The sequence below is a fragment of the Pinus tabuliformis genome, chromosome 9 (genome assembly GCF_031772625.1).
Source record: "Pinus tabuliformis cultivar Carrire ecotype Pingquan chromosome 9, CPIR1, whole genome shotgun sequence".
In the NCBI taxonomy this organism is placed as follows: Eukaryota; Viridiplantae; Streptophyta; class Pinopsida; order Pinales; family Pinaceae; genus Pinus; species Pinus tabuliformis.
The window spans coordinates 139,361,119-139,372,448 of NC_142307.1; positions in this window are offsets into that span (position 1 = coordinate 139,361,119).

The window sequence follows — 11,330 nt, forward strand, 5'->3', positions numbered from 1 at the left end:
AAAGCAAGCAGTGTGTGGTCCATGTCAACATGGAAAACAGACCAGAACCAGCCACAAGACAAAGGAACACTGTACATTAAAGCCCTTGGAGATCATCCATGCTGATGTGTGTGGGCCAACTAGAAATCAAGCACTCCAAGGAGAAAGGTACTTTGTGTTATTTGTTGATGATTATACTAGAATGATGTGGATATATTTCATAAAGTATAAATCTGAAACTTTTGAGTGTTTTAAGAATCTAAAAGCCCTTATAGAAAATGAAAAAGATTAAAAAATTAAGTGTCTCAGAACAGACAGAGGAGGAGAATTCACATCAAACGAGTTCAGTGAGTTCTGCAATATTTATGGAATTAAAAGGGAATTCTCGACTGCCAGAACACCTCAGAAAAATGGGGTAGTTGAAAGAAGAAACCGAACTATCCAAGAAATGGCAATAACCATGTTGTTAGCAGTAGACCTACAACCTAAATTCTGGAGGGAAGCAGTAGGGACAGCTGTCTATACATTGAATCCGACTCAATTAAGACCAAATTGTGATAAAACTCCTTATGAACTATGGAAAGGGAGACCTGCTTTGGTGAAGTATTTCAAAATATTTTGAAGCAAGTGCTTCATAAAAATAAATGATGGTTCACTTGGAAAATTTGATTCTCGGGTTGATGAGGGGTTATTTCTTGGATATTCTCCACGCAGCAAGGCTTACAAGTGCTAGAATTTTCGACTGAAGAAAATAGTGGAAAGCACAGATGTTAAGGTTGACGAAGATCTTCCAGAAAAGGAAATTGAAGAACAGGAAGATGACTTTCTCATTGAAGAAGAAGAATATAAAGAAGAAGAGATAGATGATGAAGAAGAAGAAGAGGAAAGAGAACCGTCTTATACTCCTTCAAAGATGAAGTATGTAGAAAGATACCATCCAGAAGAACAAATCATTGGTGATAAAGATGAAGGTGTGCAGACCAGAAGAAGGATCACAACCTCACCCAAGAGAAAAGCCATTGCCCTCTTATCTATGATAGAACCAGAAACATTCACAGAAGCAAGTAAGGATCCTCATTGGGTAAAAGAAATGGAAGAAGAAATGTCCCAAATTGAGAAGAACAAGACATGGCAGCTGGTACCTCGTCCAAAGGACAAAAACATAATAGGAACCAAATGGGTGTTCAAAAATAAAATGAATGAGGAAGGACAGGTTATCAGAAACAAGGCAAGACTTGTTTGCAAAGGCTATTCGCAAATTGAAGGAGTTGACTTTGAAGAGATGTTCACACCAGTGGCCCGTATGGAAGCTATCAGGATGTTTTTAGCATTTGCTTGCTCGAAAGGATTCAAAATCTATCAAATGGACGTGAAATAAACATTTCTAAATGGCGAACTCAAGGAGGAAGTCTACATGGAGCAGCCAGAAGGTTTTGATCTGACAGCAGGAAAGGACCTAGTCTGTAAGTTGAAAAAGGCTTTGCATGGGTTGAAACAAGCTCCTAGAGCTTCCTATGCAAGACTGGATAACTATCTCCAACAGCAAGGCTTCAAAAAGGGAGTGGCTGGAAGCAATCTATACATAAAGACAGATCAAGGTAAGTTACTAGTTGCTCTTGTTTATGTCGATGATCTGATTTTTGCTAGTAATAATGATGAAATGAGCCATGAATTTTCTCAAAGCATGGCAAAAGAATTTGAGATGTCAATGATAGGAGAATTGTCCCACTTCCTTGGACTTCAAGTATCTCAAACCAGAGCAGGATTGTGTATATCTCAAGCCAAATATCTAAAAGACATGCTCAAAAAATATGGAATGGAGGACTGTGCACCCATGAGCACTCCCATGACCACAAACTATAAACTGAGCAAAGATGATGACTCCCCTCTAGTAGATGCAACTCATTACAGGTCAATGATTGGAGCCCTTCTATACTTAACAGCCACACGACCAGACATAATGCAAGCAGTAGGAATGGTTGGAAGATTTCAATCGGCTCCCAAACAATCTCATTTATTAGCTGTAAAAAGAATTCTCAGATATCTGAAGGGAAATTCTGATTTCGGTCTTTGGTACCCAAGGAACTCAACACTGACTGTGACTGCATACACCGATGTTGATTAGGCTGGAAATATAGATGATCGGAAAAGTACTAGTGGAAATGCATTCTTCCTAGGAGACTGTTTGGTATCCTGTCTCAGCAAAAAACAGTCATCCATATCATTATCCACAACCGAAGCCAAGTATATCGCTGCAGCAGACTGTTGCTCTCAGATAATTTGGATGAAGGAAGCGCTAAAAGATGTCGACATATGTACAGATCAACCAATTACTGTTTATTGTGACAACACTAGTGCTATCAGTCTCAGCAAAAATCCAGTGATGCACTCAAGAACCAAACACATACCAATCAAGTATCATTTCCTCCATGAGCAAGTAGCTGAACAAAACATCGCTCTGGAATATATCAGTACTAAGGAGCAGATAGCTGATATTTTCACAAAACCTCTTCCTCGGGAAGCATTCGACCATCTGCGACAAAACATGGGGGTTATTTCTTTATCATCACTCAAGTTCATTCATAAAGATGCAGCAGGACAGGGGGAGCAGCTTGACAGGGGGAGTTCGTATGCATTCCTTTGCCATTGATGTCAAAGGGGGAGAAGGCAGGAGAATATTGCCATCAATAACAAAGGGGGAGACTATTGGACACAGATTGTCATTGATGTCAATATGGCAATATTCAAGAGGAGGAGAGAGAGCATATCAGAGCCAAGAGGAGAAAATGGACCGAGAGGAGAAGATGGAGCAAGAGGAGCCAAGAGGAGCAATATATATAGAGCCATCGGTATATGCCAAAGAGAAGGTGCACACAAAGCCATCGGGAGGATTATAGTGTATATGGTATCAAAGCATAATTATATATATATATATAGCAGGCGGAATACACCATTGCTGAAACAGTTGTTGAACACCGTTGAAACCCATGGAGAAAAGTTGCTGAAACACCAATTTCTCCATTGCTCAAACACCGACACTTGTCAAAAATTTACCGATACATCAGTTTCAGCGTTGCTGAAACACCAGTTTCGGCGTTGCTGAAACACCTCCGCGATGACATTATATTTCTGCGGTCCTAAAACACCTCCGCGACGACATTATATTTTCGTGACACCATCAATCGAAGGTAATCATGAGGAAGATAAAGCGAATGGAGGAGGGAAGCCGAAAGGTCAAGCGAGTGTTGAGGAAGCCGAAGCTCAAGCGAGCGAGGAGGAAGCCAAAGAGCCATTGAGTAAGTGGAAATGAACGGACAAAGGCATGAGAATGTATAAATAAGTAAAAACAGAGAGTTGTTGGGGTTGCTGTAGCTGTTGTTGCTATTGTTGTAGCTGTTGTTCCTATTGCTGTAGCTACTGTTGGTGTTGCTCTAGCTACTGTTGTTGTTGTTGTAGCTGCTGTTGCTGTTGCTGTAGCTGCTGTTGCTGTTGCTGTAGCTGCTGTTGTTGTTGTTGTTGCTGCTGCTGTTGCTGCTGCTGCTATTGCTATAACTGCTGTTGGTGTTGCTATAGCTGCTGTTGCTGTTGCTGTAGCTGCTGTTGGTGTTGCTGTAGCTGCTGTTGCTGCTGTTGCTATTGCTGTAGCTGTTGTTGCTATTACTGTTGTTGTTGTTGTTGCTGTAGTTGTTGTTACGATTGTTGTTGTTACTGCAGCTGCTGAAAGTTGCTGAAATACGCTGTGAAGGCCGTTACAGCTGCTGAAATACGCTGGAGGAAATAGAGGCCATGTGAGGGTCCAACAGAACAGAAACAGGGTGCAGCAGAACATAAAGAGGGATGAAGGACCAACAGAATAGTAGGCAGTCGAAGGGGAGAAACAGCCAGTAGAAAAACAGTCATGCTGAAGCATTCACTGTGACAATGAGAACATAAGCTTGAATAGAAAATTGTTCTTTATACAGAGTTTAGTGCAGCTAACAAAAGATTGACTAAAGCTATGTGAAGACATTATCAGAGAGAAAAATGGCTATTGCAGACTATGTGTGGGCAGTGTGCAGAGTTGTAAAGACTCATTCTTAAGAAGACTGGTTGTCATTGATACTGTAGCCTGGAGACTACAGTGAAGCTGTAAATAGACAGAACTCAGCAGAGAAGAGTTCTGAGAGCAAAAGATTACCATCAAACAGTGCCTTGACAAGATAGGATTGGATTCCTTGGGGCTAGTGCCTCAAGAGCAAGAAGGATTGGAGTCCTTGGGCTGGTGCCTCAGAAGTAAGTAGGATTGGAGTCCTTGGGGTTGAAGCCTCAGAAGTAGGAAGGATTGAAGTCCTTGAGATTTTGTGCTCCTAAGTCCAAGATTGGTGTCTTGGAAAAAGAAGAGCACTGGAGGTTGGAGCCTCACAAAGTCCAGTTGGAGCTTGGCAACTAATTGCAACCATCTATATATTGTATCTATTTTACTGCACAGTTTATATTAATAAAAGCATTTATTCTTGTTTTTCATCTTGTGTTCCGAATATATATGTTTTAACTGGTAAAGCAATAGTGGGAAAATAAATATTGATTCACCCCCCCTCTCAGTATTTCCAACATAGTAGCCTGCCTGTAGGATTTTGAAGGCACTCCTCTTTGCTACAAAATGTCATCCACAAGGCCCATCATGACAGGTGAGGAGGATATCAAAGACTTCCTCCTCCCTTACACAATGCCTTAAGATTTGATCAGGGCCAAGCTTGAACAAGTTGCCCCCGATCCAAGTGAATGAGGCACTCTTTCTGACGATTCTCCTCTTCTCTCTTGAGGATATGTGCAGAGGGAACTGTGCTGAAACAAGGTAGTTTGCTATATCAAAAAACCATGGAGAGAGTACTGAAATAGCAAACAGATGTTCATCGGGCATATGGTCATCCACTGTTCCATCCTCATCTGCAGATAAATCCAATCTAGACAAAAAGTCAGCAACAACATTTTCTTTACCTGGTTTGTCAACGATAGTCAAATCAAACTGCTGCAACAAAAGTAACCATCTAATAATACAAGCATTCACATCTGGTTTATTCATTAAATATCTAATTGCAGCATGATCAATATGTACAAACGTTTGATAGCCAGTGATATAATGTCGGAACTTGTTCAGTGCATGGACCACGGCCAAGAATTCTTTCTCAGTTACAGTGTAGTTCAGTTTTGCCTTGGATAAGTTTTTGCTGACAAAGTAGATGGCATATGGAAGTTTTTGTTCAACTTGTCCTAAGGCTGCCCCTATGGCTTTGTTCGAAGCATCAATGTGGATCTGGAAAGGTAGGACCCAGTTTGGACCTCTCAAGATTGGGGCAGACACCAACTTGTCTTTTAATTCATTCAGAGCCTTCTGACAATTGTCAGTCCACTGAAACTCAACATCTTTTGCCAAGAGGCCAAACAATGGCGAGGCTAGCTTGCTGAAGTCTTTAATGAATCTCCGATAATACCCTGCTAATCCTAAGAAACTTCGAACATCTCTTACCTTCTGAGGAGGTGGAACCTTCTTGATAAGAGCAATTTTGTTAGGATCCACTTGTAACCCTTGGCAAGAAATGGTATGGCCTAGCACGGTCCCTTTATTCATCAAGAATTCACACTTTTGAGGACTAAGGGACAGGTTCATCTCAATGCACTTGGTTAGGACTTTTCCGAGATTGGACAATGCTTCTTGGAAGTTGGACCCATAAGGAGTGAATTCATCCATATAGATTTCCACCGAATCATGGACCAGCTCAGAAAAGATGCTCAAGACGGCTCTCTGGAAGGTGGCAGGACAATTGCATAGTCCAAAGGGAAGAACTCGGTAAGCAAAGGTACCCCAAGGACAAGTGAAGGTGGTCTTATCTTGGTCTTCCAGGCTAATCTGGATCTGGTTATACCCGCTAAACCCATCCAGGAAAGAGAAAAACTTCTTTCCTGCCAGTCCATCCAACACTTGATCTATGAAAGGTAGAGGAAAATGGTCTTTCTTGGTAGCTTTGTTCAGTTCTCGGTAGTCCACACAGATTCTCCACTTCCCATTTTTCTTGGGAACCAACACCAGGGGGACACCCATTCGCTATCTGAGATGGGGTAAATGAATCCGGCATCCATTAGTTTCTGCAATTCTTCCTTGACGATGTCCTTAAGGGCTACATTCATTCTCCTCTGGGGTTGCCTAACTTGTTTACAATCCTCTTTGATGTAGATGTCATGGGTACAGACCGAAGGATGGACTCCATTCATCTCCTTATAGCTCCGAGCAAAAGCATCTAGATGACTGGCCAACAGACTATACAGCTCCTTTTCCAGGGAAGGAGATAGGGAGGAGCTGATCTTTAACGTTCTCTCAGGGCCAAACTCCACACTTTTGACTCTGGGAGTGACACGGTTGGTCACACAAAGGTCCACTAAGGTGCTGGCTTGGGCATCCTCCACCAATTCCTCTAAGGACAGTGCACTGGGAGGTGGATTTTGGATCAAGGTCTTAATCAAATCATCCTCGGTTGGGGGGTCTCCCCTAGTGGTGTCTAGGGTGCACAAAGGTGCTGAGTACACCTCATCCTCTTCTCCTTCCTCCAACCAAAGTGGTAAGTCATGCTCTAATGAGGGTTGGGCAGGAGGGTACACGACTAGCTCCTTGGACATAGGACCATTTTTGATGGTCATGTTTCCTGCACGGCAGCTTATGTAAGCATTGGCAGTGGCTAACCAAGGCCTTCCCAAAATAAGAGGGTATCCAGTAAGCTTTGCCTTTGGTTGCAGAACCAAAAAATCTGCAAGGGATTCCCAAGAGTCAACAGAGATCAAGACATCCTCTACAATCCCTTCAAGAGTCATGGTGGAGTGATCTGCTAGTTGTAGGACTCTCGAGGTCTTTCTCAAGGAACCCTGAAGGTTGAGTTTGAGCATGGTATCCCTGGTCATCACATTAATGGCAGCCCCCAGATCAATCAATGTGTGAGGTATGATGGTGCCATTGATGTGGACATCAACTACAGGACTTCCAGGATCCAAATACTTTGGGCAGCCGACTTGTCCCAACATAAGATCAGACAGTTATCCTATGACATTGATGGTCGAAGCGTCTCTCTTTCGCATGCCTGGGTGTCTAAAACACTTTTAATTAAGCAGTTTGTTGTATATTAGTACATCTTTGATGGCTTGGAGAAGTGGTATTTTCACACACAACTGTTTGAGCTCTCCCAGAAGCTCATCCTCCTCTGGGTTGGGTTGTGTGGTGGCTATTAGTCTCTTAGGAAAGGGTGGAATGGCCTTTGGTTCACTTTCCTGTTTATCTTCCTCGTCCTCTGGGGGAGGAGGTTGGCGATCTGGAAGAGTCTTTCCAGATTGCAGATTGATCTCCTGGATCTCCACAGCATAGGTAGGGCATGATGTTTCCCCAGTATATACCTACTGGGCCTGTCTGTTGTTGGGGTTCAGGTTCGGTTGAGCAGAAATTTGAGGTTGCCTTGGAGGAGCAGGAGGTGATGGTTGTGGTTGAGCTGGTGGTGGAGGAAAAATGGCTGGAGGAGTATTGTACTGCGGCCTCCACCCCGATTGAGGTGCATTCCACTGAGGCTGTGGCTGGGCATGTGAGTGGAACGAATGCGTAGAGGGCTGAGTATGGTACTGAGGTGGGTAAGACCATGGAGGAGGTATAGACCAGGAAGAATGAACAGGGGGTCCCCAGGAAGGCATAGGAGCAGATTGGTTGGGGTTTTAATAAGCTTGGGGTGTCCCTTGTATCCCTTGTTGGTAAGGTATAGGTCCTTGTGGCCTCCTTTGGTTGAGGAAATAGAGAGGTTCAGTGGGTGCTTCTGTCCCTTGATACATGGCTTTAAGCCCAGGTAAGGTTGGACATTGGTTTGTGGGGTGGTCCTCCTCACAAACAAAACATACTTCAAGCGAATGTAATGGGAATTCGTTCTTGGGATGTTTCCTCGTACACCTAGGGCAGAAGATAGCCAAAGCCCTCTCAGCTTCTTCTTTCTTCTGCTCGATTCGGAATGTATCAAGTTACATGGCAATGGTCTGTCTCACCTCACTTTTCAGGTCCTCTAATTGATTTGCAAACTCATTTTTGGAGAAAGGAATACCAGCTGAGAGGAGGTTTCCTCTACCTCTTTTCCAGGATGCCCTAGAGTGGTTTTTAAACACATTCTTTATGTCCTCATAAGGTATTGGTAAATATCTCCTCCAGCTATCATGTGAAGGGTATTTAAGATGTCTTCAGGGACTCCTCGGAGTAGAACCAACTTGAGGGATTCAGGGTCAAGTGTGCACCTGGCCCGTTTATAGCTAAGTTGGAACCTTTCCTTGTAATCCTCTAAGGACTCATCATTCCCCATGGTCATCCGAAAGATTTCTCCCTTGGTTTCCTTGGACCTACAGTAGTCCCGGTATTTGGTATTGAAAGCTTGCTGCATCTGAGCCCAAGTAGTGATACTGTTCCTAGGTAAGCCCATGAACCAGCGTAATGCTACATCCTTAAGGGTTGAGGGGAAGAGTTTCAGTTTCTGCTCATCTTCAGTATAGTCATAGGTTCGAGAAAGGACAGAAAACTCAAACAGGAAGGTATCAGGGTCCTCAGTAGTCAGTCCATGGAAGTGAGGTAAAGCAGAAGGGCTTATGTTCTTCATTTTCATGTCTCCATTGGTCTCTCGGATGGGGAAGGCACCTTCTATTCTCTCATCTTCTCCCCTATGGTCAGCCATGGCCTTAGATGGAGTGTTCTCTAACTCTTCTTCTGCTATAGGGTCTTCGTATATCTCAGGAGGTTCACCTATAGGTTCTTCTGGATCACTGCCACCAAAGAAGAGAGAAGGGTGACTCAGAGATGTGGTGGGGGTGTTGGGTAGGAATTTGCCTGTTTTATCGATTCCTACGAGGCATGAAATGGAAATAACTTTTTTGCTTTTGTTTTTTCTCTAGTACTGCAAAACTGAAATAGATTTAAACTACAACTAAAATTTGCTTACAAATAAAATCAAATTGAAATGAAAGCAGGAAAAATTAATCTATTTTAAAAATTGAAATGCAGAATTGAAATGTTAATCTATAAAAGCAGGAAACTATGCTACTTTTGCAGAATGAAAAAAAAATCAAACTAAACTAAGATAGCAGAAGTAGGAAAATAAAAAAGAGAAAAATAAAATACTCTGACATCTTCCAGCAACGACGCCAAAAAAATGGTGGGCTCCAGTATTGTAGCAATAATGCTACAACTCCTGGAGCTTCCTTCTCTAATTTTATCAACCCGGTAGTTCGTAACAAACTTGGAAGCGACGGTCCTATATGCAAAAGTACTAGCTCTTACCGTAGCTATCACTTGGTCAGCTGGCACAAGTCCGCTAGGGGCTCAAGCCAACTTCTATGAGCTCTTAGAAGAAGATTTTTAAATGATGAACAAAAGCTAACTCAAAGGAAATTAACCTACTTTGCAGAAATGAACTGAAAGCCAACAAGAAATGAAAACCCTAGCAAACCCTAATTTTACCAGCTAGTCCTACTGATGCAACGGTGAGAATGAAAACTACTGAAAGTGATGCCATTACTTCTATGAAGGTGAGGTTCATGTGTCTAGACTACTTTTATCTGAAGAGAACACATTTTTGTATTTTTGTTCAAGTTGTTGGAATTATTATGCATGTGCTTCTAACTGGGTCTTTACTGTGCAGGGTAGGTCAAGGGGAGAAATGCTTGGAAGAGGTCAGGAAGGCTCAGAGAGGGTCTAAGGGGTCCCTAACATCATTTCAGAGAGTTTCACAAAGTTTGGATGCCAAGCGACCGAGTGTATGAGCTTCTACAAGAAGTCTGCAGGGGTTCTACAGGATGTTCAGAATTTCTACATGAAGTTCAGTAATTCCTACAGGATGTCCTATACTCGGATTTTTGGGTGATGGGTGAGTGGAAGAGGCTGCATGGATGGATAGGGAGGTAAGGGAGGAGTTTGTAGTGACTCAGTGACAGAGGGATGAGATGAAGAGGTGGTGTGCTAAACTAGGTTGTCTTAAAGAGGGTAGTAGGAATGGAAGGTCGAAAAGGGTAGAGTAACGAGGGTGATAAAATGGTTGAGAGATAGGGGTCTAATTGGGACATGAGTAGTTGGTCTGGGCACGGCTTAGAAGGATAAGAGAGTGAGGGAGTAGTACTGCACAGCGTAAACGAAATAAATCATCCACGTCCTGCACATAGCCGAAATATCATTAACCTATTCTAACTGTTTAATAAAACCAAAGAACAACAACATTATTTCTAAGGAAAATCATGCATGGTGCTGAAACAAAGAATCATTCCACAAGATATGAATGCATGGACACTTCTACAAACAAAAATATTGCATCAAAGATTGCATGAACATGTAAAACAATGTTTTTGGTGGGTGGCACTGTCTACAATTCCAGCCCCTAAACAGAGGTGAAAATGAGTGTGCAATCAACCCTTTTTTGGAACTCTTATTACCTCCAATCTCTTTACTCTATTCTAAAACTGCTGAAGCAACTCTGTCTCATAAAACTAACCTACTTAACCACACCAAGGAATCTAGCTCAGCAAACTACGTTTCCGAATGCATGTACAGGAAAAGAACAAAAACACGATGCTGAAAGAAAGATAACAATACAAAGGAAGGAGGCCTTAGGCTCTCAGGTTGGGCCCAACCCCGAGAGCTATGGCTCCTTTAAGAACTAAGAACTGAACTCAAATCTGCCTGCTTTCCATTAAAAGATAATAATCATAAGTCAAATAACATGCCAAAAATGGCTTACAAAAGAGCAAAGCAGAGCTAATAGCTCGTAATCCAGAATGTGCAACAAGGTTTCAAAAGTCCTTTTCGAAGGCTACAGCCTCATCATTTATACATTACGAGGTCCCAAGATGGCCTCCTAAATCAGTGGGATTTGGCTGACCAAACTAGGAGTGAACTGCTGCTTCCTCAAAATTCGTTTGGCTACCTTCTAACTCGGTGGTTGTGGCTATTGGAGCTCGGAGTTGTGGGTGAAGATCACGAGGAAGGCCATTCAATGCTATGGACAACCTTTCTACAAAATCTCAATCCCATCTTGGTTGTCTCCTAGCCCACATCTGCATGGTTTTGCTCCATTAATTGTCAAAAAAACCTGTTAAAATAACATGTGTTAGCCTCCTAGGAATAGTGACTGCCCTCATTCGTACAAATGACATAAATATGACTAAGAAAATGATGCATCAGTCATGAAAAAATGAAGGTTGAGCAAGGGTTGTTAGGCCAAATGAGCCAAAATGTTACACAAATTTGGGGCTCATCATCGGCTTCACAGAGATGGCATCTGAAGGTCCCAGAACACCCCACTTCTGAATGTTTTCCC